The 25652-nt window shown below is 38.6% G+C and overlaps 1 protein-coding gene across 9 annotated transcripts in view; it reads left to right on the top strand.

Annotated features, from left to right (window-relative positions):
• The first annotated feature begins 602 nt into the window (after positions 1-602).
• ABCC9 (ATP binding cassette subfamily C member 9) overlaps positions 603-25652 on the top strand; it is a 331111-nt gene continuing 306061 nt past the window's right edge. For 7 of the 9 annotated variants that reach the window (XR_013830487.1, XM_079936819.1, XM_079936829.1 and 4 more), the window contains exons 1-2: positions 603-906; positions 15016-15072. The gene's annotated coding sequence lies outside the window, so the exon portion shown is untranslated. Of the gene's footprint in view, positions 907-9314; positions 9456-15015; positions 15073-23422; positions 23483-25652 lie in introns of those variants that run through there. The other 2 variants (XM_079936823.1, XM_079936824.1) reach the window with 2 other exon arrangements.

The raw sequence follows: 25652 nt of genomic DNA on the forward strand, positions 1-25652 counted from the left end.
TGTACAAACCGAGCTGATGAAATAAAGGAAGATCCACGTGATTGAAACATCTAATAACCCTGGCACAAATCAATCCCTACCATACTTGTATTCAAAGCTAAGCTTCTGGGCTTCCCTGGTGGCACAGTGGTTGAGAGTCCGCCTGCCGATGCAGGGGACACGGGTTTGTGACCCGGTCCGGGAAGATCCCACATGCCGCGGAGCGGCTGGGCCCGTGGGCCATGGCTTCTGAGTCTGCGCATCCGGAGCCTGTGCTCCGCAACGGGAGAGGCCACAACAGTGAGAGGCCCGCGTACCGCAAAAAAAAGAAAAAAAAAAAAAGCTAAGCTTCTTGGTTGCTATGAATCAATACATGTGAGAGATTCAAAAGAATCAATACATGTGAGAGAACAGCAATTAATCGTCAGTACTAGAGAGATATTCACTGTTCCGGTATAAAACACTTTCCAAAACTGAACCTCATCTGCATGAAGTGTTATCTCTGATTCAATGGCTAAATGAGGAAATAAAGCCCTGATATTTAAAGTCAGTGATGCTTTGGTTCAGTTTGCTTTTCAGATGGTACTTTTTTTTTTTTGGTTGATAGAAAATAACACACGGAAAGGACACGGGGAGGAGAGGAGCGTGGCAGACCCGGAAGGTGGAGAAAATAAGGGCATATTTAGCCCCTGAAAAGACAAACATTAAAAAATCGATAACTTTAGGGTCCAAGATGGCGGCGCCCATATGCACTCTAGAACTGGAAGCTGCCGGGCGTCTCGCGAGACTTGAACACCAGCGAGGTCGGCGCCGAGAACCGGGCGGCTCGAGTCCGACTGGGCAAGGGGAAGAAGCTAGTGAGCTGCGAGGAGGCGCACGCGCCTCACCACGTCACCCACCGCAAGGACTGGCTATCACTGCACACAGGTAACGTGGATGGGGAGGGCCAGGCTACGGAGCGAACGGTGGAAGATGTTTTCCTTCGCCAGTTTCTGCTGGGGGTCTTCCCCGGCTGCCTCCCTGACCAGCTTATTCTAAAGCGCCAGGCTAACCAGGTGGAGATTTGTGCTCTGGTCCTGAGGTAACTGCCTGTGCACAGGTTCTACTTCCTTGTGGGCTACGGTGAGACTCTGCTGTCCCACTTTTACAAGGGTCCTGTGCATCTCCAAACTGTGCCCTCAAAGATTGTGTATATCTAGGACAACTGTCTTTTTTTGCGTCAGGATCTAGCCCGCAAAGGACAGAAATTTGTGGAAAAGGACTGAAGTAGAAATAGGGGAAATATATCCCCTCAGACTACTGAGGGGATGTATTTGTCTTCAAAGCGGCTGTTGAATAAATAGACTCTCCATGTTGTCTTGCCTCTGGGTCTGTGTAGAGAACTAGAATAGGGTTTCTTTGAAGATGCTCCAGCGTTCCCAGGAAGGCTGCCAGTTACCTGAGGTTTAGGTAATAGCTACAGTTCAGTGAGTGTCTTGTGCCAGTCACTGTGTCAGGAACTTTACCTGAAGTTCTTTGTTTTCTCTTAAAATGGAAAGATCCGTTTTTGGAGATTATAAAGCATGTTAATTTTTAAAAATAAAAACAGTAGGGCCATGTATTAAATCAGCCATGGAGCTTGTAATTCTACCCCAGAGAGAACCACTGTGAATAATTTGTTGTATTTTATTTCCAGATGAACTTTCATCCCCCATACTGTACTGCATATTCATCATTTACTTAAAAAGCTTTTAACTGTGCAAATAATAATAACTTTAGCAAGAAAGACACCAACATAATTACATGATATTCCAATAGTATGGCCTTATTAATTTTAAAACTGCTAATTAAATTTCTAAATAAAAAAACTTTTAAACAATTTATAAAGATAAGTGATTTATCAAATAATTTCAGTAGCATTGGGTCAAGACCCACTTCATATTGAAAACACACTCACATTAAATAGGAAAGAGTTTGCAGTAATCTTTGATTTCAGATTCTGGATATGGAACTATTTTCCTCGATAATTTTAACAGCTTCATTGAGGTACAATTGGTATACAGTAAATTGCACATATTTAAAATATACAGTTGGCATATGTACACACCTGTGAAAAACATCACCATAACAAGCATATTAATCACACCCAAAAGTTTCCTTGTACCCCTTTCTATGGCTGCTTCCTGCCTCTCCCCACCTCCTTCCCAGCCCCAGGCAAACACTGATCTATATTCTGTTATTATAGACAAATTTACATTTTTTAGAACTCTCTAGAAATAAAATCACACAGTATATACCCTTTGTTTTCTGACTTTTTATCTAGCAAAACTATTTTGAGATTCATCCATGTAGTTGCATGTATCAGTTCTTTGTTCCTTTTTATTGGTGAATAGTAGTCTGTCATATGGCTATACCATAGTTTGTTTATGCATTTGCCTCCTGATGGACATATGTTGTTTTGTTTTTCAGTTTTTGGCTATTACAAATCAAATCGCTGTGAGCTTTATGTATATGTCTGTGTGGATGTTTGTTTTCATTTCTCATACCTACATGTGGAATGTCTGGGTCATGCAGCAGGAATATGTTTAACTTTTTAAGAAACTACCAAACTGTTTTACATCCCCATTGCTTCTTAGATCTACTATTTTGTTCTTTATTTTTTTTCATAATGGAAAAGAATATTTATTTGTTTATTTATTTATTTATGGCTGTGTTGGGTCTTCACTCTGCTTGCGTGCTTTCTCTAGTTGTGGTGAGCGGGGGCTACTCTTCATTGCAGTGCACGGCCTTCTCATTGTGGTGGCTTCTCTTGTTGCAGAACACTGGCCCTAGGGCACACGGGCTTCAGTAGTTGCAGCGCGTGGGCTCAGTAGTTGAAGCACATGGGCTCAGTAGTTGCGGCGTGCAAGCTCTAGTGCAAACGGGCTTCAGTAGTTGTGGCTCACAGGCTCTAGAGTGCAGGCTCAGTAGTTGTGGTGCACGGGCTAAGTTGCTCTGCAGCATGTGGGATCTTCCAGGACCAGGGATTGAACCTGTGACCCCTGCATTGGCAGGCAGATTCTTAACCCCTGCCAGGAAAGTCATATTTTGTTCTTTTGTTTCAAGTTGAAAGTAAGCCAGCTCCCATTAACTCCATCTTTGCCAGAAGCCTCCTTCAACTTATATTAAAGGCAAGAAAATGCTCCATGAGAGAAAAATAAAACAATGAAGTAAACAAATAAAAACAAATATTCATGTGCTAATACTGCACTGTAATAATCTGAGATCAGCTGAGAATTTGTCCTACCAGTGAGGACAGTTTAACAGTGTCAGAACTCTCTCAGCAAATTCCTCAGTATCTGTACTCCTTGGCCCAAGATAATTTTCTTTTCACTTAGACAACAGTATGGGTTTAGACTCTAGATGAGGACCTCCTCTTGAATGTGGAAAATGGAAACTGGCCCCTCACAGAGAAACCTTTCCTGACCACCCAAATTAAAGTAACCCCCTAGTTATTCTATATTGCATCACTGTGGTTTTGTTATTTGTATTTTACTTATCATAACTTGATATTTTCTCATTGTCTTTTTTTTTTTTTTTGCGGTACGCGGGCCTCTCACTGTTGTGGCCTCTCCCGTTGAGGAGCACAGGCTCCGGACGCTCAGGCTCAGTGGCCATGGCTCACGGCCCCAGCCGCTCCGCGGCATGTGGGATCTTCCCAGACTGGGGCACGAACCTGTGTCCCTTGCATCGGCAGGCAGACTCTCAACCACTGCGCCACCAGGGAAGCCCTCATTGTCTATTTTTAAAAAAAATTATCGGTCTTCTGAACTAGAATTCTCTCCATGAAAGTATATACTTTACAATCATATTCAGATTCTATTTCCTGTAGCCAGAATAATGTCTGGTGCATTAGAAGTACTTGATAAAATATGTCAGAGGAGTATTTTCTGACTCTGACCTTGGAACAACTGTTGCTTTAAAAGAAAGTGTTCTAAAAGAAAAGGCAACATAAAAAAAATTAATATCACAAGGCAGCTCCATATTCACTGACGTCCACATTCCTTGTGACTTCATTGTTTGTATTACCTGTGAACCTTTCCTGAAATCTTATTCTTATCTGATATCTTTCTGTCTGTTACTGTTCCTGTTGCTTCACATTTCCTGTTCTGGGGTTTGTTTTATCCTGGCACTTGAAGTCACTGTCATACCCTCCCTTGGTATCAACATCGTGGGAGAAAGAAAAAGAAATCTTTTTCCTTGAGATTTTTATTACTGTAAACAGCCACTGCACTTCATGTTGTGTTTTGTTTTTTGTTTTTTTTACTCCCCATATCCTGCTACCAAATTGCAGACCTTCTCTCTTTCACAGTCCTATACCTGAAAACACATTTCCATTTCCTCAGCTTCCTGCTCAGTTCAAGCCAAGCTTTTTGAAAGATGCCTTAATTGGTCTATCTGCTTCGAGTTCTCCTTTTTCTTTAGTTAATTTCATATATGACCCCCCAGATAATATTCCTAAAGTAAATTCTAAATGTATTATCCTTCTATTCAAAAAACATTAATTATTTCCTAAGCAAGGTGGCAAATTAGGAGCCCACGGTTCTAATTTAGATGGGATATATGTTTTGTTTGTTTGGCTTACTCAGTTTTTAAAACACATTTTTTAGCCATTGTTAAATAATCAAAGGATTTTATATCAAAATCAGAATTTCTAATTTTCACGAAAACCTAAAAGATCTGCAAGTACTGGGCCCAGTCTCTCATGAGGCAGTAAGGAGCTGAGTGTTGAGTACCTCCAGAGACAAAGCAAATCCACTCCAGTTTGTCTGAGTCCTCGCTCTCCCTATCTATTCCCGATGCTGGGACCAAGTGTAGTTTGTTATTTATGGTTGTGTTTGTGCTGTTGTTTTTCTTAGAGCGGAGAAATATTTCTCTTTCCTCATATCGATTTCAAACATAAGAAGATGAAAGATAACCTGAGAAGCTACATATTTAAATTATAATTGAAAGGCAACATATTTGTTTAGGGAAGTGAAGATAATTTCTAAGTGTTTAATATAAATTAAGTATATGTCTGTGTCTTATACTTGGCCCTCTTTGCCCACATACTTTACTTACCTGGCCTCTGTGAGGGTGAGAATTTGAGACCCTTTCCTGTTATATTTCAGATTGAGAACAGACTCCTCACTTGGGCATCCAGGACTGTCTGGGGCAGAGACCTGGACAGTCTGACTTTTAACCTCATCTTCTACTGCTCCTATCCTATCTCCAGCCCAAGTTGTTGTAGCTGCACTTCTCAGCCACTGTCCTCTAGGCCTAAATCTCCCTCTTATCCTCAGTACCCCCCACCCCACCTCCTTTCCGAAATCCTGGTCCACCTACCCTTTGTCTGTGAAAATCTTCGAGTCCCTGGTCAAAGGCCACCCTCTCCAGGAGCCGTTACTGACTGTTCATCAGATGTGCTCTCCCTTAACTCAGCTGACAGAGCACCGTGTTTCTCCCTCACTTATGGAGCCTGGATCTGCTGTTGGTTTTAGTTCCCCACTGGAGGTCATGTCTAGGCTTCTGGAAGGCCCCAAAGATGCAAATCTTGCTTTCAGAAATGGAGAGAATGAAGAGAAGTTACTTATTAGTATATTAAATAGCAGACCAAAATTCTGATATTTACAGACTACTGAGGACATTTTACTCATACATGAGCACAGACGTGCACACACACACACATATACACACACACTCTCTCTTCCATGGATACGACTAGGAGGGCTATTACACAATGATTCAGAGCATGTGCTTTCAAGTTAATCATATTTACCACTGACTGTGCTATTCTGACTAAGTGTATCCTTACTTAATCCCATTGAGTCTGTTTCTTTTCACTAAAATAAATGAGTTTAATAATATTTCTTTTATAGTGTTGTTGTAACGGTGTGCACATAGAACACAGTACTGTGCCTGGCGTGTAATAAGTACACTGTAAATGGTACTTGTGACAGGGGTAACATTTTAAAAAATAATTTCTATACTTTCCTCTTTTGACTTTCTATGCACATGAACTTTACCTCAGTGCTCTCAGAGGTAGGAAAAGAGAATTATGCTATGTTACAAAAGAAAGCAAATAAAAGATCATTTTCCACATTCGACATTGAAAATAGAATTATGCATTAAGACATAACCTAGTGAACCAGATTATCATTTTGAAAGAAGGCTTAAACGTTTCCTTAATATTCTTCCCTCCCCACTTTTTTTCAGCTGGGCCATGCAGCTTGCAGTGTCTCAGTTCCCCAACCAGGGATCGAACCCCGTGCCCTCAGCAGTGAAAGCGCAGAGTCCTAACCACTGGACCGCCAGGGAATTCCCAAGGCTAGCTTCTTTATCTTCCTAACCAAGCCTTACAGGTTAGGGTCTTCCTTAAGGGGATCTAGACAAGAAGACTAAGGAGGAGGGTCTGCCCCTTTCTGGCCCCAAGGGATTATGGGAGGAAGGAGAGGGAGTGAGAGAGGAGTTCAGGGTTTGACATGTGTTGCTGTTGGCAGTTGTCATTTCTCAGTCATCACTGTCACACACACTGATACTCTCCCTCCCCTCATTCCAATACTGCTATTGGCTCAGCCATCACACCCACAAGGGTTCCCAACCCTCTCTCAGGCAAGAGGAAAGCATTCCTCAGTATGATGCTGGAAGGGGTTTACCTTCCCAAACAATTAAGAGCTATTTTGGCCAACTTTCAGTTCTTGAGCTATCAAGGCTCTCTTGCAGGACCACTCAGTACTGCATCCAAGCACATTTCTTCCTGATGGTCAACCGGGCAACCTTTCAGACCTTTTCTATCTCAAGATGTGTTCATTCAAAATTTAGCCTTCATCTCCTCAATTTTGAGGATATGAGGATGTTGTCTGTAAAAAAAAAAAAAAAATTCAAGCCATCATTAACATGTATGTAAGTAAGAAACTGATACTTGAAATTCCTCCAGACTGAGATAACTACAATTGAAATTTAATGCTTCTCCTTTCATATATCTCTTTCTGCATATAGACACACATATATGTCTATATAATTTTACATAATTTATATCATGTCACGTTTGCTGTTTTTCTCAGAAACAATCTTCTTGTTCTTTTTTAATTACTTCTCCCTCCCTCTTTCTTCTTATGCAGTCATAACGTCCATGTGTCATAAATTTTCATATCTGTCTTTGGCTCATATTGTCATATACAGACAAATACATATGTGTACCCATACATACATGTGTAGAAATGTAAGGCTTTGGGGAAACTGCTTGCTTTATAAAAATGGGATCATAATGTGTACATTTCTTTTTATGCTGCTTATGCCTTTAATGTATCTTTTTAAGGTAACATAATATTTCACAGTATGACTGTATCCAAATTTATACAACCACTTCCTTTTTGATGGAAGTAAGGCTTCTATTATATATTTACTTTGATTTGGATCTGTAGTTTGTCTCATGCTTTCTGTCAATTTTTCTTTTTTTAAAATCAATTTAAAATCTTTTTATTATAGATAAAAATGCTATCAGCCGTAGTGTTTGGAAATATTTTTCACTATCTTAATTTATCTTGTAATTTATGATGCCTTTTCCCATTAAACATTTTCTATCTAGTCAAATATGTCTACTTTTTCTTTCACATCTTGTAGTAAACTATTAAGCCTCCTGGATCTGCCCTCCATTTTTATTATTAATGCTTTATTTCTTTTAATTTTTGCTCTGCGTTTTGTGATTTTTCTTCGAGTGGCTCTTACAGGTCACCTGTTGGGTATTCATCAGGAACCAATCTCTCCTTTGATTTACTTGCTGACTTTGTAATTGTAAATCATTTTTAAAGGTCTTTTTAAAAAGGTTTTAATAGAATCTCCCTAAATGCTCTTATTATTTATTTTCTAAATTTAAGTTGTCACTTATCTCTACCAGCAATTCTAATCCATGAAATTCTTCCAAGTCTGGGAGTTCTGTTCGTTATTCCTCTTTCTGGCTGCTGGCTGATGGATTGTAATTATCCATCACTTATTCATGGTTTTACAGCCTTAGGGCTCAAACCAAGCTTTAGGGATCCCATGTGGCATAAACCTACCAGTGGTGGGAGATGCAGCATGCTCTGCTCCTGTGGGCCAGAAACACACCTGCTGACAAATTGTCAACATCTGATCAAGACACCAGGATGAGGCCTGTCTCCTCCCAAGTTTCCTCACTGCAAAGACTAAAGTCTCAAAGTATCAAAGAGAGAGAAAGAAAGGAAAGAAGATGGAAGGGAGAAAGAAGGAAGGTAGAGGTAGAGGTAGACAATAGGCTTTTAAGAATCTTAAGGGCGTGACTCTCTTATCTGCTAGACAAAAAGGCTTCTAAGAATCTCAAAGACATCATCTCAAAGCGCGCTGTTCCTCATTCCAAAGAAGAATGGGGCCTATCCCGGAGATATTTATGGGTGTGTCTTTTTGTCACATGGACAGAGCAACAATAATAATCACAGAAAGCTTACACCATTTTTTAAGAGCATTACGTTGGCAAAAAAAAAAATCAAAACCAAACAAAAACAACCACCTACTCAGACTTCAGGGACAGAGACAGTTCAAAAGAAAAAGAGCCCTTATAACCCCTGACCTTCTACAGGCACGAGTCGGTCTGAGAAATATGCTCAGCTGTGAAGAGTGCTATTTCTTAAGGAGGAAAGATGGCTCAGAGTGCAGAACCGAGAGCCCGGGAAGCAGAGCCCAGAACTTCAAAGAATCACTTATAGGGAGGAGGATTGGACTCAACAAAATTTCTGTAGCTCACTAACACTTATGTGCTTCCTATTCTTCTCCTTTTTACATAGAAATGTCTCCTACAGTTATCTTCTCCCTGTCTTAGCATTGTACATTGGGTGTGTATCAGAAAATAACCTGTCTCTTTAATTCACAGGTCTTCAGATTAAGAGAATCATGCTCTAGGAGCTACACTCGGGGACCTTCAGTAGAGGGAGCTGTCCCCAAGGAGCTCCATTTATATTTAGACCTGATTTGGGTAATGAGATCACAGGCTTCAAGCCTGACCTTGATGACTTAATAGAGTGAGGATTTGGAGGTCTTAGGAAGGTTGTGAGAGCATTTTGTTGCTAGATGGGAAATGAATCATGGAGGTTAGAGGAAGACGGTAAGAACCAGTTTCCCATGACGGCCCCCGTGAACTACACTTCCCAGTATTCAAGTTCTGTGTAGTTCTCTCCCCACTGAATCTGGGCTGGCCCTATGTAGCTCATAGAATGTTGTTGAAGTGTTGCCACATGACTTGCAAGACTCTGTCATAAGAAGCCTTGTAGTTTCTGCTTTGGTCTCTTGGAACACTCATTCTTGGAATGCTGTCTCTTATAATCCAGCTGCCATGCTGTAAAAAGCCTGAACCGCATCGAAAAGCACATATAAGCACTGTGATAGAGAGCCCCAGCTAAACTACAGCAAACAGCCAGATCAGCCGCCAGCCATGCGAGCAAGCTGTCTTCTATGTCAAGCCCAGTTAAGTCTTCAGAGAAACCCAGCGCTTACTGCCATCTGACAGCGACTACACCAGAGGCCTAAGCGAAAACTACCCAGCTGAACATGGTCAACCAACAACAAATGGTTGCCTTTAACTCATTACAATTCATAGTGGTTTGTTACCAGAACTAGGCAAATAGAATACAACCAAACACTTTTCCAATGTGTTTGCAGCCAATTGACATACTCCCAATCAAGTGTGACAGTATCACATGCTGGCAAGGGTATGAATCAACTAGGATTCTTACATGTTGCTGGCAGGGGATTCTAGGGGATGTACAGTCCTAGTTGTTTCTCTTAATATGACAGATTTATTTATATAAAATCACATACCCCAGAATCCAGCCGTTTAAAGTGCACAATTCAATGGTTTATAGTATATTCACAGAGTTGTGCAAGCAGATCACAGTCAGATTTGGAACATTTTTATCATCTCAAAAAAAGAAATCCCATATGTATTAGTAGTCACGCCCCATTTCCCTCCAACTTCTCCAGCTGAAGGCAACCACTAACCTACTTTTGTCTTTGTAGATTTGCATGTTCTGGGCATTTCCTATAAATGGAATCATAAAATATGTAGTCTTTTGCAAATGCTTTCTTTCAGTTAATGTGTTTTCAGTGTTTACCCATGGTGAAGCATGTGTCAGTATTTAGTTACCTTTCATTGCTGAATAATATTCCATTTTATAGTGTGATAGATGGAATAATGGCACTCAAAAGATGTCCATATCCTAATCCCCAGAACCTATGCATATGTTGCCTTATGTGGCACAAGAGAGTTTGAAGAAATAATTAAGTTATGGATCTTGAGATGAGGAAATTATCCTGAAGTATTTGGGTGCACCCACTAGAATCACAGGAACATTGTAAGAGGGAGGCTACAGGGTCAAAATTAGACAGGAAGTGATGTGACTATAGAAGCAGAGGGGGAAAAGGTTTGAGATGCAAGGCCATGAGCTAAGGAACGAGGGAAGTCTTTAGAAGTTGGAAAGACAAGGAAATGGAATTCCTCCCCACAGCCCCAAAAAGGAGCACAGCCTTGAGAACATCATTTTAGGACCTCTGACCTCCAGAATTAAAATACTATAAACTTGTGTTGCTTTAAGACACTGTTTACAGTGTTACAGCAGCAACAGGAAACTAATACATACAGATATACAGCATCATACATATATGTGCATGTATACATCTATCTCTATACACACACGTTTATATTCATATATATATATATATTCATTAGTTGATGGACATCTGAGTAGTTTTCACTTTACGGCTACTGTGAATAATGCTGCTGTGAACATTTGTTTACAAATTTTTGTTTGGACATGTTTTCATTTGGGGGTATATAGTTAGGAGTGGAATTGTTGCATTATATGATAACTCTATGTTTACCATTTTAAGAAACTGCCAGACTGTTTCCCGAAGCTTTGTACCATTTTATATTCCCGCCAGCAGTGTTTGAGGGTTCCATGCTCTCCAAAATTGTCAACATTTGTTATTATCTGCCTTGTTTATTATAGGCATCCTGGTGGTGTGAAGTCATCTTACTGTGGTTTTGATTTGTATTTCACTGATGGTTAATGATGTTGAGCCAATTTTCACGTAGTTATTATTCATTTGTATATCTTTGGTGAAATGTCTATTCAAATTTTTTTCATTTATTATGACAAAAAATTAGAAACAAAGTTTCTACAGTGAGAATTGATTAAATACATTAATTAAATACAACAGAATACTAAGGCTCCACTAAAGATTGTGCTTACCATATTTATAGTGTGTTACTTGTATTTCCATATTTATAGTGATATTTATAGTTTTGTCAAACAGGTTGCAAAAAAGAATGGTAACATTTTTGTAAACACACACATATTACAAATAGCCATAGGAAAAAAAAGTCTCAAACTTGTATATCAACTTCTAGCTGTTACCTTTGGATGATAAAATTATGAGATAATTTTCTGGGGTTTTTTTTTAGCATTTTTTAATTTCTCTGATAAACACATATTACTTGTATTTAGAAAAGAAAAGGGTTGTTTTTCTTTCAAGCATATTCTGTGTTTTTAAACATGTAGGATACATTGTAAAATTAAAAATAGATTCTTCCTGTGTTAGTTTTCTTTAAAAATATTTCTCTAAGTAATTAAAATTTTGCCCTCTGTGTATAACTAGGTTCCCAAATTCTTCATATTTTCAAAGCATAATAGTCCCAACAAATATAAAACTGAAATCTAAACTCAAATTCACAAAGAAATTCTGGTCTCAGATATATTCCATCAGTCCAGAGAGAAAACAACAAAAAAACTTCAGAATTACAAACTGTTCTACCATCAAGATTTTCTTCAATAGCCATTTACCCAGTCTATTGCCAAATGTAAAAGACCACTTGAAAACTCTGCTTTGTTGTCATTACAATAAGGAAAACTTTGCATAGCTCTAATGACATCTAATCACTGTAGTTTTCCCTGGGATTTCATTCTTAGAACCCAATTACCAAAACTCTGAAGAGATCTATTCCCACTAAGCTGATGAACTGCCTCTCTAAGCTGAAACCAGCAGGGCTATTTTAATATTCATCTGTATTAAATATATAAATATGTTCAATATTTATACTTAATCTATAGTCCTTGGACACAGACTCACTAGCAACACTTGAGAATCTTAGGACATGCTCAGTATTTCCAGATTGCATTGGCTCTCACATCCTTAGGATTTTCTAGATACAGGATCATGCCATCTCTAAATAGAGATAGTTTTATTTCTTTCCTTTCCATCTGGAAAGTTTTTTTTTTTTTTTTCAATTTTCTTGCCTAATTGCCCTGGCAAAAACCTCAGTACAATATTGAATAGAAGTGACAAGAGCAGACATCTTTTTCTTGTTTCTGTGGGAAAGCATTAAGTCTTTCACTATTATACATGACGTTAGCTGCTCATTTTCTTGTAGATGACCTTTGCCAGCTTAAGTTCCCTTCTATTCCTAGGTTGTTTTTCTTTTTTATCATAAAGGGATGTGGGACTTTGTCAAATGTATCTCTCCATCTGTTGAGAGGATCGTATGGTTTTTGTTTTTATTCTATTTAAATGGAGTATTAGGTTAATTGATTTTCAGTTGTTAAATCAATTTTGCATTCTTGGGATAGCTACCAAGAATTTTGTCACAGTGTATAATTCTTTTTGCTGGATTTGATTTGATAATATTCCATTGAGAACTTTTACTAAGGGACATTGGTATGTAGTTTTCTTGTGATCTTTATCTGATTTTGGTATCAGGGTGATACTGGTTTCATAGAATAGTTGGGAAGTATTCCCTCCTCTTCTGTTCTTTGGAAGAGTTTATGAAGAATTGGTGTTAAGTCTTCTTTAAATGTTTGGTAAAGTTTATTACTGCAGCCATCTGGAATTTTATTGGTGGAAAATTTTTGATTACAAATTCAATCTATTAACTTATAGTCTACTCAGATTTTCTTTTTCTTCTTGAGTCAGTTTTGGTAGTTTGTGTCTTTCTAGGAATTGGTCCATTTTATCTAAGTTAACTAATTTGACTGAAAACAATTTCATAGTATTCCCCTAGAATCCTTTTTATTCCTTTAAAGTCAGTTGTAACGTTCTGTTCCTGCCATTGCCCACCCCTCCCCCCATCAGTTCAGCTAAAATATGCAAGTTTTGTTTTTATTGATTTTCTGCATTTTTTTGTTATTCTCTATTTCATTAATTTTCACTCTAATCTTTATAGTTTTTTCCTTCTGCTTCTTTTAGGTTTAGTTTGCCTTCTTTTATTTAGCACCTTAAGGTAGAAGTTTAGACTACTGATTTGAGATCTTTTTTCTTTTATCAATATGTATTTATAGCAATAAATTTCCCTGTAAGCACTGCCTTAACTGAGTCCCATAAATTTGGTATTTAAAAAAATTATTTTCTAATGTTCTTTTAATTTCTTTTTTGACCCAACTTTCTTTGCCCCATTGCTTAGTTAGGAATGTGTTGTTTAATTTCCAATATGTGTTAATTTTCCAGCTTTCCTACTATTACTGATTTTTAATTTAATACCACTGTGGTCAGAGAACATACTTTGTATGATTTTAATACTTGAAAATTTATTGAGGCTTGTTGTATAGCATAGCATATGGTCTATACTGAAGAATGTTCCAGGTGTACTTGAGAAGAATGTGTATTCTGCTGCTATTGGGTTAAGTGTTGTATGGATGTGCATTAAGTCTAGTTGGTATATAGTGTTGTTCAAACCTTCTATGATGTCACTCCTCAGAGGGTGCATCCTTGGGCATGTACACAGTCACTCTGGAATGACAGTGGTTTTAGCAGGGCTCTTTTTGACTGTCTCTTACCTTGATCTTTCTGTTAAGCTGTCTGCCTCTGTTGGCATCACACCCAGCTATTTGACTCCAATAACTGCTGGCTGGTTGCTCTATTGTTTTCAGCAATGCCTCAGTATATAAATTGATCCACAGTCTAACCCAATTAAATTTGGGCCACTTGTGGAGGTAGTTTTTCTATCCCAGGAGATCTTTTTTTTTTTTTTTTAACCTCTTTCCCTGGTTCTCTATGATAAACAAGTTAGTGTACAATTTATTTTATTGCTTTCTTGGAGCTAATTGCTTACTACAGAAATCTCCGTTGTTTTCTAGAGCATTTTTATCCTTGAATTCCCCCTCATTCTTTTCTAAATAAAGTCAGTTTCTTTAGGAAGAGCTTCAGAGCTCTTTGTTCTAATGCCCAGCTTCATGCTTTGGGGAAAAAAAAATCTCTGAACCATTTACTGTGGAGTTGGGTGTGAGGACAGTGGTCCATTTCTCTTGGAGTGACACACCTTTTTTTTTGTGCAGGGATTTGGTAAATGATGAAAGCCCCTGGTCTTCTTGACTTTCCTCTCCTGATATGGAAGCTCTGACCTATAAGCAAGCTGGGCCAAAGGCAATCAGGGCCCCAATGTTTTTAGCCTGACACACCAGCAGGAGGGCCTCCACCCTATGAGTGGGAACTGAATGGAGAAAGGAAGCCCTCAACCTCTTGCCTGCAGTCACCTGGAATTTAGATAGAGTTGGAAGGGATGAGAAATGTTGGTGGCTTGCTCCTCCCAGGGAAGTACTGGGGAGGTATTTTTAGGGATTTTTTTTTTTTTTTTTTCAAATTATTGCCTAGAAGCCAGGGGAAGAGGAAGCCCCATCTTCTTGGCCATAACTTCTTGGAGTGGAGCTTTGATGCTTAGCTGGCAGGGGCAATGGAGGTAGGGAACCAATTGTTGCTCAAGTGTGATAGAGTCTGGCTGTTCTTATAAATATTCAGTGCATTTTTCTTGAATAACTATTTTTTCATTTGCTGTATGCTTTTAGGACAATTTCTAGAGATCTTAAATATTTATTTATTTATTTGGCCACATTGCATGGCATGTGGGGTCTTAGTTACCCGACCAGGGATCGAACCAACACCCCCTGCATTGGAAGCTTAGAGTCTTAACCACTGGGCTGCCAGGAAAGTCCCTATTTATTTTATTTTAAAAATAATTGTCACCATTCATGGTTGTTTTTTCAGGGAGTGGATCCACAGAGCTCCTCATGCCAACATTCTGGAAGTGGATCCCCTTACGAGGTTCGTTTTTTAAAAAAATATTTATTTATTTATTCATTTATTTATTTATTTGTCTGCGTTGAGTCTTAGTTTTGGCACACAGGATCTTCACTGCAGCATGCGGCACCTTTCGTTGCAGCATGTGGGCTTCTCTCTAGCTGTGGTGTGTGGGCTCTAGAGCACAGGCTCAGTAGTTGCGGAGCCTGGGCTTAGTTTGCCCCACAGCATGTGGGATCTTAGTTCCCCGACCAGGGATTGAACCCGTGTCCCCTGCATTGGAAGGCGGATTCTTAACCATTGGACCACCAGGGAAGTCCCACGAGGTTCATTTTAATTAGCATTTCCTCAGCAACTAATGATGTTGAAAATTTTTCAAAGGCTTATTCAGGTCTTTTGCTCTTTTTTTTGTGTTGAGTTGTTTGATGATTAAAAAAAGATTAGTAGGAGTCCTTTAAAGGGTCTAAAACTGAGTACAGTGTTGAATATATGTATCACAACACTTTCTTCCAGTCTGTGGCTTACCTTTTTTACTCACTTAATGGCGACTTTTAATCAACAAAGGTTCTTAATTTAATGAAGTCAAGGTATAATTTTTTTCTTTAATGGATAGTTCTTTTGTGAATCATGTTTAAGAAATCTTTGCCTTCCCAAAATCATGAAGATATTCTCCTACATCTTCTTCTAGAAACTTTTTTTTTAGTTTAATTCTACGATCCATCTTGAATTTTTCTTTGTGTATGATAAGAAGTAAGATTCATTCTTTCCCCCAATATGGATCCCATTGAATAAGCACCATTCACTAAAAAAGACGATGTTTTTTTCTCCTTACTGAATTGCACCTTTGTCATGAATCAAGTGAACATTTATGTGTGGATCTTTTTCTGTACTCTTTACTTTGTTCCGTTGATCTACATGTGCAACGTTGGGCTCAGACCACATTATCTTAATTAGTGCTGTTTTATGGTAAATCTTGAAATCTGACCATCTAAGTCTTATAGCTTTGTTCTTCTTTAAGAGACCATTCTGGGACCTTTGCACTTCCATACAAATGCTTGTCAATTTATACACATGCACACACACACAGACACAAGGACACATACACACGCCTGTTAGGATTTTGATCTAACTAAATGGACTTCATAGACCAATAAGGAGAATTTTGACATTTTATTTTTTTGTTTGATTATTTTTTGGTTTTTTGGGGGTTTTTATTTGGCTTCATCCTGCGGCATGTGGGATCGTAGTTCCCTGACCAGGGATTGAACCGGCGCCCCCTGTATTGGAAGCACAGAGCTTTAACCACTGGGCTGTCATGGAAGTCCCTTGACATTTTAATAATATTGAGTCATCCAGTCCATGAACATGATATTGTTCTTTATTAGGTCTTCTTTAACCCATCTCATTAATGCTTTGTAGTTTTCAGTGCCTTTCACATATTTTATTAGATTTATTTCTAGAGATTTAATTTTTTCATATTATTATAAATAGTATTGTTTTTCAAATTTTATTTTTCAATTGGTTGTTGCTAGAATACATAAATACAATTTACTTCCATGTATTGCCCTCATAATCCAGCAACCATGATCAATTTACATATTCATTTTAATTGTTTGTAGATTCTTTGAGGGGTTTTTTGGTGTATAATCATTTAAAATTTTATTTCTGCTCCCATCATTTGTATCTTCTTTTGTTCTTTAACATCTTTATTGGAGTATAATTGCTTTACAATGTTGTGTTAGTTTCTGCTTTATAACAAAGTGAATCAGTTATACATATACATATGTTCCCATATCTCTTCCCTCTTGCAACTCCCTCCCTCCCCCCCTCCCTATCCCACCCCTCTAGGTGGTCACAAACCACCAAGCTGATCTCTCTGTGCTATGCAGCTGCTTCCCACGAGCTATCTATTTTACATTTAGTAGTGTATATATGTCCATGCCACTCTCTCACTTTGTCACAGCTTACCCTTCCCCCTCCCCATATCCTCAAGTCCATTCTCTAGTATCTTTATTCCCATCTTACCCCTAGATTCTTCATGACCTTTTTTTTTTTTTCTCTTAGATTCCATATATATGGGTTAGCATACAGTATTTGTTTTTCTCTTTCTGACTTACTTCACTCTGTATGACAGACTCTAGGTCCATCCATCTCACTACAAATATCTCAATTTCGTTTCCTTTTATGGCTGAGTAATATTCCATTATATATATGTGCCACATCTTCTTTATCCATTCGTCCGATAATGGACACTTAGGTTGCTTCCATGTCCTGGCTATTGTAAATAGAGCTGCAATTAACATTGTGGTACATGACTCTTTTTGAATTATGGTTTTCTCAGGGTATATGACCAATAGTGGGATTGCTGGGTCATTTGGTAGTTCTATTTTTAGTTTTTTGAGGAACCTCCATACTGTTCTCCATAGTGGCTGTATCAATTTACATTCCCACCAACAGTGCAAGAGGGTTCCCTTTCTCCACAACCTCTCCAGCATTTACTGTTTGTGGATTTTCTAATGATGGCCATTCTGACCGGTGTGAGGTGATACCTCAATGTAGTTTTGATTTGCATTTCCCTAATGATTAGTGATGTTGAGCATTCTTTCATGTGTTTGTTGGCAATCTGTATATCTTCTTTGGAGAAATGTCTATTTAGGTCTTCTGCTCATTTTTGGATTGGGTTGTTTGTTTTTTGTTATTGAGCTGCATGAGCTGCTTGTAAATCTTGGAGATTAATCCTTTGGCAGCTGCTTCATTTGCAAATATTTTCTCCCATTCTGAGGGTTGTCTTTTGGTCTTATTTATGGTTTCCTTTGCTGTGCAAAAGGTTTTAAGTTTCATTAGGTCCCATTTGTTTATTTTTGGTTTTATTTCCATTTCTCTAGGAGCTGGGTCAAAAAGGATCTTGCTGTGATTTATGTCATAGAGTGTTTTGCCTATGTTTTCCTCTAAGAGTTTGATAGTGTCTGGCCTTACATTTAGGTCTTTAATCCATTTTGAGTTTATTTTTGTGTATGGTGTTAGGGAGTGTTCTAATTTCATACTTTTACATGTACCTGTCCAGTTTTCCCAGCACCACTTATTGAAGAGGTTGTCTTTGCTCCACTGTATATTCTTGCCTCCTTTATCAAAGATAAGGTGACCAGAGATGCATGGGTTTATCTCTGGGCTTTCTATCCTGTTCCACTGATCTATCTTTCTGTTTTTGTGCCAGTACCATACTGTCTTGATTACTGTCACTTTGTAGTATAGTCTGAAGTCAGGGAGCCTGATTCCTCCAGTTCCGTTTTTCTTTCTCAAGGTTGCTTTGGCTATTCGGGGTCTTTTGTGTTTCCATACAAATTGTGAAATTTTTTGTTCTAGTTCTGTGAAAAATGCCAGTGGTAGTTTGATAGGGATTGCATTGAATCTGTAGATTGCTTTGGGTAGTAGAGTCATTTTTACAATATTGATTCTTCCAATCCAAGAACATGGTATATCTCTCCATCTATTTGTATCATCATTAATTTCTTTCATCAGTGTCTTATAATTTTCTTCATACAGGTCTTTTGTCTCCTTAGGTAGGTTTATTCCTAGGTATTTTATTCTTTTTGTTACAATGGCAAATGGGAGTGTTTTCTTAATTTCACTTTCAGATTTTTCATCATTAGTGTATAGGAATGCCAGATTTCTGTGCATAAATTTTGTATCCTGCTACTTTACCAAATTCATTGATTAGCTCTAGTAGTTTTCTTATAGCATCTTTAGAATTCTCTATGTATATTATCATGTCATCTGCAAACAGTGACAGTTTACTTCTTCTCTTCTGATTTGTATTCCTTTTATTTCTTTTTCTTCTCTGATTTCTGTGGCTAAAACTTCCAAAACTCTGTTGAATAATAGTGGTGAGAGTGGGCAACCTTATCTTGTTCCTGATCTTAGTGGAAAGGGTTTCAGGTTTTCACCATTGAGGACAATGTTAGCTGTGGGTTTGTTATATATGGCCTTTATTATGTTGAGGAAAGTTCCCTCTATGCCTACTTTCTGCAGGGCTTTTATCATAAATGGGTGTTGAATTTTGTCAAAAGTTTTCTCTGCATCGATTGAGATGATCATGTGGTTTTTCTCCTTCAATTTGTTAATATGGTGTATCACGTTGATCGATTTGCGTATATTGAAGAATCCTTGCATTCCTGGAATAAACCCCACTTGATCATGGTGTATGATCCTTTTAATGTGCTGTGGATTCTGTTTGCTAGTATTTTGTTGAAGATTTTTGCATCTATGTTCATCAGTGATATTAGCCTGTAGTTTTCTTTCTTTGCGACACCTTTGTCTGGTTTTGGTATCAGGATGATGGTGGCCTCATACAATGAGTTTGGGAGTGTTCCTCCCTCTGCTATATTTTGGAAGAGTTTGAGAAGGATAGGTGTTAGCTCTTCTTTAAATGTTTGATAGAATTTGTCTGTGAAGCCATTTGGTCCTGGGCCTTTGTTTGTTGGAAGATTTTTAATCACAGTTTCAATTTCAGTGCTTGTGATTGGTCTGTTCATATTTTCTATTTCTTCCCCGTTCAGTCTCGGCAGGTTATGCATTTCTAAGAATTTGTCCATTTCTTCCAGGTTGTCCATTTTATTGGCATAGAGTTGCTTGTAGTAATCTCTCATGATCCTTTGTATTTCTGCAGTGTCAGTTGTTACCGCTCCTTTTTCACTTCTAATTGTATTGATTTGAGTCTTCTCCCTTTTTTTCATGATGAGTCTGGCTAATGGTTTATCAATTTTGTTTATCTTCTCAAAGAACCAGCTTTTAGTTTTATTGATCTTTGGTATCATTTCCTTCATTTCTTTTTCAATTATTTCTGATCTGATGTTTATGATTTCTTTCCTTCTGCTAACTTTGGGTTTTTTTGTTCTCCTTTCTCTAATTGCTTTAGGTGCAAGGTTAGGTTGTTTATTTGAGATGTTTCCGGTATCTTAAGGTAGGATTGTATTGCTATAAACTTCCCTCTTAGAACTGCTTTTGCTGCATCCCATAGGTTTTGGGCCGTCATGTCTCCATTGTCATTTGTTTCTAGGTATTCTTTGGTTTCTTCATGATCACTTGGTTATTAAGTAGTGTATTGTTTAGCCTCCATGTGTTTGTATTTTTGACAGATTTCTTCCTGTAATTGATATCTAGTCTCATAGTGTTGTGGTCAGAAAAGATACTTGATACGATTTCAATTTTCTTAAATTTACCAAGGCTTAATTTGTGACCCAAGATATGATCTATCCTGGAGAATGTTCCATGAGCACTTAAGAAAAATGTGTATTCTGTTGTTTTTGGATGGAATGTCCTATAAATATCTATTAAGTCCATCTTGTTTAATGTATCATTTAAAGCTTGTGTTTTCTTATTTATTTTCATTTATGATGATCTGTCCATTGGTGAAAGTGGTGTGTTAAAGTCCCCTACTATGATTGTGTTACTGTCGATTTCCTCTTTTATGGCTGTTACTATTTGCCTTATGTATTGAGGTGCTTCTATGTTGGGTGCATAAATATTTACAATTGTTATATATTCTTCTTGGATTGATCCCTTGATCATTATGTAGTGTCCTTCTTTGTCTCTTGTAATAGTCTTTATTTTAAAGTCTATTTTGTCTGATATGAGAATTGCTACTCCAGCTTTCTTTTGATTTCCATTTGCATGGAATATCTTTTTCCATCCCCTCACTTTCAGTCTGTATGTGTCCCTAAGTCTGAAGTGGGTCTCTTGTAGACAGCATATATATGTGTCTTGTTTTTGTATCTATTCAGCCAGTCTGTGTCTTTTGGTGGAAGCATATAATCCATTTACATTTAAGGTAATTATCGATATGTATGTTCCTATTCCCATTTTCTTAATTGTTTTGTGTTTGTTATTGTAGGTCTTTTCCTTCTCTTGTGTTTCCTGCCTTGGGGCGTTCCTTTAGCATTTGTTGTAAAGCTGGTTTGGTGGTGCTGAATTCTCTTAGCTTTTGCTTGCCTATAGAGGTTTTAATTTCTCCATCAAATCTGAATGAGATTCTTGCTGGTAGAGTAATCTTGGTTGTAGGTTTTTCTCCTTCATCACTTTAAATATGTCCTGCCACTCCCTTCTGCCTTGCAGAGTTTCTGCTGAAGGATCAGCTGTTAACCTTATGGGGATTCCCTTGCTTGTTATTTGTTTTTTTTTCCTTGCTGCTTTTAATATGTCTACTTTGTATTTAATTTTTGATAGTTTGATTAATATGTGTCTTGGCATATTTCTTCTTGGATTTATCCTGTATGGAACCCTGCACTTCCTGGACTTGATTGGCTATTTCCTTTCCTATATTAGGGAAGTTTTTAACTATAATCTCTTCAAATATTTTCTCAGTCCCTTTCTTTTTCTCTTCTTCTTCTGGGACGCCTATAATTCGAATGTTGGTGCGTTTAATGTTGTCCGAGAGGTCTCTAAGACTGTCCTCAGTTCTTTTCATTCATTTTTATTTATTCTGTTCTGCAGTAGTTATTTCCACTATTTTATATCCCAGGTCACTTATCCGTTTTTCTGCCTCCATTATTCTGCTATTGATCCCTTCTAGAGTATTTTTAATTTCATTTATTGTGTTGTTCATTGTTGCTCATTTCCTTTTTAGTTCTTCCAGGTCCTTGTTAAATATTTCTTGCATTTTCTTTATTCTATTTCCAAGATTTTAGATCATCTTTACTGTCATTACTCTGAATTCCTTTTCAGGTAGACTGCGTATTTCCTCTCCATTTGTTAGGTCTGATGGGTTTTTATCTTGCTCCTTCATCTGCTGTGTGTTTTTCTGTCTTCTCATTTTGCTTATCTTACTGTGTTTGGGGCCTCCTTTTTTCAGGCTGCAGGTTCGTAGTTCCCATTGTTTTTGGTGGCGGTCCCCAGTGGCTAAGGTTGGTTCAGTGGGTTGTGTAGGCTTCCTGGTGGAGTGGACTAGTGCCTTTGTTCTGGTGGATGAGGCTGGATCTTGTCTTTCTGGTGGGCGGGTCCATGTCTGGTGGTGTGTTTTGGGGTGTCTGTGGACTTATTATGATTTTAGGCAGCCTCTCTGCTAATGGATGGGGTTGTGTTCTTGTCCTGCTAGTTGTTTGGCATAGGGTGTCCAGCACTGTAGCTTGCTGGTCGTTGAGTGAAGCTGGGTGCTGGTGTTGAGATGGAGATCTCTGGGAGATTTTTGCCGTTTGATATTACGTGGAGCTGGGAGGTCTCTTGTGGACCAGTGTCCTGAAGTTGGCTCTCCTACTTCAGAGGCACAGCCCTGACTCCTCGCTGAAGCACCAAGAGCCTTTCATCCACACGGCTCAGAATAAAAGGGAGAAAAAGAAGAAAGAAAGAAAGGAAGAAAGGAAGGGAGGAAGGGAGGAAGGGAGGAAGGGGAAAGAAAGAAAGAGGATAAAATAAAATAAAGTAAGATAAAGTAAAATAAAGTTATTAAAATAAAAAATAATTATTAAGAAAAATTTTTTTAAAAAATGTAAAACAAAACCAAAATCGGACGGACAGAACCCTAGGACAAATGGTGAAAGCTAAGCTATACAGACAAAATCTCATACAGAAGCATACACATACACACTCACAAAAAGAGGCAAAGGGGAAAACAATCATAAACCTTGCTCTCAGAGTCCACCTCCTCAATTTGGGATGATTCATTGTCTATTCATGTTTTCCACAGATGCAGGGTACATCAAGTTGATTGTCGAGCTTTAATCCGCTGCTCCTGAGGCTGCTGGGAGAGATTTCCCTTTCTCTTCTTTGTTCGCACAGCTTCCGGGTTCAGCTTTGGATTTGGCCCCGCCTCGGCGCGTAGGTCGCCTGAGGGCATCTGTTCTTCGCTCAGAGAGGATGGGGTTAAAGGAGCCGCTGATTCGGGGGCTTTTGCTCACTCAGGCCGGGGGGCGAGGGGCAGGGAGGGGAGGGAGGGGCATGGAGTGCGGGGCGAGCCCGCGACGGCAGAGGCCGGCGTGATGTTGCAGCAGCCTGAGGCATGCCGTGCGTTCTCCCGGGGAAGTTGTTCCTGGATCCCGGGACCCTGGCAGTGGCGGGCTGCACAGGCTCCCCGGAAAGGGGGTGTGGATAGTGACCTGTGCCCGCACACAGGTTTCTTGGTGGCTGTAGTAGGAGCCTTAGCGTCTCATGCCCGTCTCTGGGGTTGGCACTTTTAGCTGCGGCTCGCGCCTGTCTCTGGAGCTCCTTTAAGCAGCGCTGTTAATCCCCTCCCCTCGCGCACTAGGACACCAGAAAGTGTCTTGCCTCTTTGGAAGCTCCAGACTTTTCCCGGACTCCCTGGGGGGTAGCTGTGTTGCACTAACCCCTTCAGGCTGTGTTTAGGCAGCCAACCCCAGCCCTCTCCCTGGGATTTGACCGAAGCCTGAGCCTCAGCTCCCAGCCCCGCCCGTCCTGGCGGGTGAGCAGACAAGCCTTTCGGCTGGTGAGTGTCGGTCGGCACCGATCCTCTGTGTGCGGGAATCTCTCCGCTTTGCCCCTGCACCCCTGTGGCTGTGCTCTCCTCCGGGACTCCGAAGCTTACCCCCTCTGCCACCCGCAGTCTCTGCCAGGGAAGGGGCTTCTAGTTTCCTTCACAGCTCCCACCCACTGGTGCAGGTCCCGTCCCTATTCTTTTGTGTCTGTTTTTTCTTTTGCCCTACCCAGGTACGTGGTGGTGGTGGGGTTCTTGTCTTTTGGGAGGTCTGAGGTTTTCTGACAGCGTTCAGTGGGTGTTCTGTAGGAGCAGTTCCACGTGTAGATGTATTTCTGATGTATCTGTGGGGAGGAAGGTGATCCCCGCGTCTAACCCTTCCGCCATCTTCCTCAACTCCATTTTTATCTTCTTCAATTAGTTCTTTGACAATTGACCTCTACTTTTTTGTGCTCAACTAAAATGCTGATTATTTCTTTGTTGGTGTGCATTTCTTTTTAATGTTTAGACGAGCAAACAAAAAAGATTCAAATGTGGTTCATTGAAGTAACTGGGCACTTCATTGCTATATCTAATTCAATCCAGAATATAACAATATTGGTGACAGAAGCTAAGAATGACTCAAACAAGAGTTTATTAGTTCAACCAGAAAACTTCCTGTGTACATCAAAGCTCAAGATTTTTGTTTGTTTGTTTTTTGCTTGGGTTTCCTGATTCCCATATTATCTTTTGTACTTTTTATTTAAAGTATTTCCTGTGGGGTTTATATTTAGTCACAAATTTATCTGCCAATTCCTAGAAAAATTTATATTTTCTTACTCCATTCCTCTTTTCTTCCTGAAATGCAATACTAGCTGCTTCCTCTACTGTGTGTTAATATTAGCCAGAAGAAGCTCAATTTTTCCAGTCACTTCCACAATGATATAATCCATATAGCCACTAAAAGTCTCTCCTTATTTAGGACAAAGGATTTGATGAACCTTAGTCCCTTAATATAATGATAACACTCTGATAACTTGATAGCTGTGTATGTAAACTATCTGAGTCAAGTTGGAGGGAATATTTTGTAACATGTGTTGTCAGCAAAATTCAGATAACATCATCTTCACAGTAGCCTTTGGCTCAGTTATCATTTAAAAATTACTCTTGTGAAGAATTGCAAAAGGTATATATATGTTCCTCTGATTGGAATATCAGCTCAGTGATTACATTGCCAGTGAGCTAGGATTAAAATCAAGGACAACCCTTGCTCTGTGCCTTGTGTAAAGTTAGTGTTTGGTAAATACTTTTTGATTGATTTGATGAAACATGACATCCGAGAGCCAGTCAAGTGTTCTTCATAAATTCAAGGGAATCCTCTTTTCTACCATGTCTTCAGAAGAACTTTTAAATTCCCTGGATTCTTCTGAGACAAGAGAAGATGATGTGTTTCTGGTGTCCTATCCAAAATCTGGTAAAGCTTATTTTAATATATTTTATAATGTAGAAAAACAATAATAATAATACACATAATAATAAATTTTATCAAACATTTATTTTTCAGAATTTTTCCACAGGAAATTAGAGTACCTTAAATGCTTATTTTAAAGAAAAATCTTGACATTAGAAAGCCAAAAGATGTGCTTTGAGAAAATTCAACTGGAGAAATTAGAGCTTTACTACACTTTCGTTTCTATTTTATTCATGAAGGCATACAGATGTTAATACATATAATAAGCATAATATCTATAACATTATGAATTCTCTTCATACTTTGAGCCAGGCATAGTGATAAATAAATAGTTTTTGTTCAATTTGTACTTAATGATTGATTTATAAATAATTGTTTTCTTCTGGGCTGATAAGAACAGGTGGCTAATTTATACCATATACAAACAACCATATTTAAGGCTTCCACTGGAAGTATTGGTGCCTATAAATTGACATCTTCCACTAGTTGCCAGGAGGTCCCTTTCAACAACACAAAGCTGTGTATTCTTTCTTCTTCATCAGAATAAATCAGTATGTTTAATTAAAATAATGCAAATATCACTACTATATGAGTCACATTTATATGACTATTATAATTATACATATTTAAGACTTATTAACATTATAATCTAAAATTTTCTTAAATTTAAAACATATAGTGTTAAAGAGAGCACTGTTTAAATATTTAGTCAATTGTAAATTTGTTGATATT

Source organism: Stenella coeruleoalba (genome assembly GCF_951394435.1).
Source record: "Stenella coeruleoalba genome assembly, chromosome: 11".
NCBI lineage: Eukaryota > Metazoa > Chordata > Mammalia > Artiodactyla > Delphinidae > Stenella > Stenella coeruleoalba.